General features: G+C 42.3%; 1 protein-coding gene across 1 annotated transcript in view; it reads right to left on the bottom strand.

The window, feature by feature from the left end:
• The window catches only part of mrrf (mitochondrial ribosome recycling factor), a 197,392-nt gene that overhangs the window by 69,708 nt on the left and 122,732 nt on the right, over window positions 1–4,952 (bottom strand). The window lies entirely within an intron of this gene.

Below are 4,952 nucleotides of genomic sequence, written 5' to 3'. Positions count from 1 at the left end.
TCTGACTGTACTCGTGTGATTGAACTGATTCGTACCAATTGCAGCAAGAAAATCATTCTCATTTCAAGCTGAGATATTTTACAAGGCAAAATGATTGTTATTAGTGAACGATGACATCATTATGGCATCATTAGTGACATCATTATGACATCATTATGTGACATCAATTCATTAGTGACAAATTTGTATTACAGAGTAAAAATGAAAGAAATAATGGAGCTAGTTATGTCTACGTGTTTAGTTTAGAGATACAGCATGGAAACAGGCCCTTAACCCCATTGAGTCCATTTCGACTCTCAAACACCCAGTCACACCAGTTTTACGTTATGCCACTGTCATATACTCTTGACCACCAGGGAAAATTTACAGAGGCTAATTAACCTAGAAATCCGTTGATTATATAACTGCCTGCTAGTTTATCTTGCCAGGAATGAATTAATGCATTGCTACATTCAAATCAGCAAATACATCTGGCTTCATTCTAGGAATCACAAGTTTTCATACAGAATTTATACAGTGTGAGCCACAACCTTGTGTCTTTCCAAGGAACTTCAGTCAGCGAAGGCCTTTGGAATGTAGTTAATTGAAAGTAAAATGACTGTAACACTAACAGGTTTGAATTGAAGTTGCAGATTGTTCTTTGTTTGAAAGCACTCAATAGATCTTTTTTTCCCCCAAAGAAAGCTGCCACTTTTGATATTAATGGATATTTCTTTTTAAATCAAGATTGTTTAATTGTCATATGTATCGACAAGGAGACAATGAAACTCTTAAAAGGACACAAAGTGTTGGAGTACCTCAGGCAGCATCTCTGGAGAACATGGATAGGTGATGTCTTAAATGTATTTTTTTTAATGTTTGTCAATATGTTTTTATGTGGGGGGTGGGGGCGGGGGAATAGGGTGAAACCATTTTCAGTCACTTACCTCGACGAATATGTGATCTTTCTCCGTCTCTTTGTGGCCTAACAACTGGATTGGTGCGGCCTTTCCTGGAGACCGGACCGTTGCTTCAAGCCGCAAGCGCGGAGCGGGCGATCATTTTGCCGAGGATCACTGTGGAAGTGCTCCAACCGCTGACTTTAACGCCGTGAAGCCGCGGTCTCCGGTAAGAAAAGGCCGGCTCGGGGAAATCTTTGCCGCGGAGTGTTCCGATCCGTCCTGACGCCAGAGTTTCCATCATCCCGATGAGACGGCTTGAACAGCAGACCATCGGCAACGGCTCCGTTCAAAGGCCCCGACCATCACGGATGAATAAAGGAGGAAGATGGCTGAACTTTATTGCCTTCCATCACAGTGAAAAATGTTGATTCCACTGTGGTGGATGTTTATGTTAAATTTATTGTGTATTACATTATTTTTACTTGTATGGTAACTCAAATATCACTGTACCTTAATGTGACAATAAATGTGAACTTGAACTTGTTTGTGAATGTAGATTTTGCTTCATTGACTCAAGTGACTAATGATGGCCATTGCCTCTAACTAGTTAATCAATGGCCATCAACAGCTAATCAGGTACGCTCCAGTAGCATTAGCACTAGCCAAAAAGATGACCAGAAATTGGGAGAACTCCCTGTTTTGCTCAACCGTCTATTTCATGCTTCCAGGGAAACTTTTAAAATTTCAAATTTTTACTTATTTAAATTGCAATGATTAAAAAGGTCAGTCTGCCAAGAAATTAGCAATTTTAACTACAAGCATTAGCTGCAGAGGCATGCTCATTTTTCAGAGTTGAATTGCAAATTCTTCTTTGATTTTTGATTTCAAAACCTTAGTAGTTGAGCACACCTGCCAGAACAATGCTAATGAACTGGATTGATAAATCATTCTTTCAGGATTTAGAAATGGATAGGTTAGTGAATAAGGTTACACAAATCTGTTGGTCTACTTAATTATATACTGTGCTCTGTCCTTTCCAGTTGAATTAATATTTTTCCTGGCTGTTACTTTACTAATGAGATGATTGTTAACTCTGTGGGAGGTGATATAGGTGAATAATGGATTGGCTGGGTTGTTTTTGAATGATTATAAGATACAGCATGGAAACAGGCCATTCAGCCCATCAACATGCTGACCGCCAATCACGCATTCATATTAGTTCAATGCCATCCCACTTTTGCATCCACTCCTTATGCACTCGGGTCAATATAAAGAGGCCAATTAACTACACAGGGAGATCGTGTAAACTCCACATAGACAGCACCCGAGGTCAGGGTCTAACTCGGGTCTCTGGCAATGTGCAATACTCCAGACAGCAGCTCTACCGGCTGCGCCTTGTTTAATGCAACAGCAATATCTCAAATGCTAGTACGGCCTGCCTCTGTCTACTCATAAAGCATTTGTGATACATATTGAAAATAATTAAATAAAGAACCTTTGGCGTTTCATGATATATCTGAGGGAATATGGCCATGTTTAGCTGTATATGAATGCATCTCAACCAGAGAAAAAAATGTCAGTGCATTAAATTGCTATTCAAAGTATCCTGGGGTTAACTTACAACTGATTATTAGTTCTATTATTGCATATCATAAATCATGTTTTCCACTAGTATACTAGAGTGTATTTAATATTCCTTTACAGGTTGTTCTAATTATTTTAACCCATTTATTTACCTGGATAATATCTTCATTGAAATTGTACACACAGAAACTTAATGAAAACATCCTACCCAATCTACTGGCATGTCGAATGCTTTCTCTTCCCCAGCCCTGTAGTGATAGATGGTGGTAATTCATTCCTGATTTTAATCTTGGAGTTTAATTTTCTAATTAGGTTAATTAAGGATTTATTCATTTAACATAATTTTCAAATGAAGGTTTGCCTGATAGTGTAGGGAGAATGTAAAACAATAAAAAGATTAATGAGGATGCACAAACACTGCAGATACAAGAATCTTGAGTCGTAGTCGGGATCGAATCCACGTCTCTGGCATTGTAAGGCAGCACCTCTACTGCTGTGCCACTGTGTCGTCCCGAGCACAATCTGCTTTGCTCTTTATCTCAGAATGTGCGATGGGGATATGGCGAACAGGCAGGGCTGGTCTGCAGCTGAGCTGCGGTCAGGATCCAGGACACCCTGTAAGTTCTTCCTTCAGCCTCCTACGCTCCAGGGATCATGGACCCAGCCTCTCCCTATATCTCAGGCCCTCCAGACACAGCTCACAGTCATGGAGTGAGGAATGTGGGTGTCATTTGGGTCCAGATTACTAGTATATTTCCCTCTCCCTATAAGAGTCAAGATCGTTTAATTGTCACGTACCACCAATGGAACAACAACATTCTTACTTGCTGCAGCTTAACGGGGCCATCAATACACCAACAAAGATACTCTATAATAATCAATAATACAAGAAATTAATATTCATGATACTAAGTACCATAGTCATGCAAAACCATACTGCTAAGATTCCCAAACTATTATGAAATTCACAAAGTTACTGGAACATTTATGGTACTGTTGTGTGATAGGTTAAAAAAACGTCAAATATAAGTGTGTTTGGGGATTGACTGGGATAACATCTGATAGTTTGGAAAATCTGATGGTCCTACATCACCAAATCCCAAATTTGCCGGAATAAGGGAGTTTTACTGTTTTTCGTAGAAAAGGGTTTTTTGGGTAGGGAAGATGCTGCTGGGATTACTATTGGGGAGTAAAGGAGACATAATAGGATGCAATTCGTGGTAAATAAAGACAGGAAGTAGCCACCCTCCAGATTTCCGACACCCTGCACATTTCCAACAATGATACAAATATCTCTGCCAGATGTTTACTCTATCCATGCCTGATGACATCATGGCTCTTTGATCAATCTTACCACTGTTTACTGGATGACCTTTGAGATAATTCTCCCAACTCTGTTGTCGGGTGGGTAGTTTTCCACAGATCTTATTCCTCGGACACAAGGGGCTGCAGATGCTGGAATCCAGAGCATGAAGTGCTGGGAGAAACCTGGCTGGTCAGACAGCATCCGTGGAAGGATTCAGTTTGGCCCCAGTATTAAGGAAGGCGCAGGATAACGTAACTCCAGTAACATGTAATTGTATTGCTTAAATTCTCTACCTTATAAGGATGAAACACTAAAGTGTGTTTCAATTCCTTTGAAGTCGACAGAGCGATTAGCTCTCTGCGTATCCCAGCCCAACAGCAATGGACCAGAAACTACATTTACAAAATCAATTTCATCCATCCAACTTTCTACAGTAAGTCCGTGCCACTCTGGAGATTACAGGGACCTTGACCGGGTCCGGGGTAAACATGAAGATATTGTGCTCCACAGAGGCAGCTCCCAGGGCGACGATGTATCGATGCAGTACGGTTCTTCGTTGAAGAACGACTTTCCCCCTCATTGAATTATCCCAGACGCGGCAATACCCCCGAGGGTGAAGTAGGCAGCGGTGTGAGTGGCTACACGGGGAATTGCAGATGCTGGAAATTGGAGCAAAGCACAAAGTGCTGGAGGAACTTGGCGGGACTCCTGCGAAATTTAATCCTTGGCGACAAAGAGGCAGGTCCTTTTGTGGTTTCTGGGAGTTCCGTCTGTAGGAAAGTCACCATTCCTTTATTTTCAAAGTCCTTCCAGATAGCGGATTGTCTATCATCATCAGGTGTATGTGAGCAAGTCTGATCAACGCTGGGCCGCTCCAGGTACAACACAGTGCGCTGGAGCAACTCAGCGGGTCAGGCAGCATCCGTGGAGGGAAATTAACAGGAGGCACTTCTTCTGACTGACCCCGACCCGAAACATCCTGTCCAATCTCTCCACAGATGCTGCCGGGCCCGCTGAGTTCCTCCAGCACTTCATCTTGCTCAAGATTCCAGCCTCTGCAGTTCCGTGTGTCTCCATTTCACTAACCGGTCCGGACTAACCCCCCCCCCCCCCCCCCCCCCCCCCCCCCCCCCACCTCCCAGCGCGTTTACTAGGTGTTATATCGTCATGGAGGCAGACGG

The sequence above is a fragment of the Leucoraja erinacea genome, chromosome 31 (genome assembly GCF_028641065.1).
Source record: "Leucoraja erinacea ecotype New England chromosome 31, Leri_hhj_1, whole genome shotgun sequence".
In the NCBI taxonomy this organism is placed as follows: Eukaryota; Metazoa; Chordata; class Chondrichthyes; order Rajiformes; family Rajidae; genus Leucoraja; species Leucoraja erinaceus.
The sequence above is the reverse complement of the archived record's forward strand: the minus strand, read 5'-3'. Positions and strand labels throughout refer to the sequence as shown.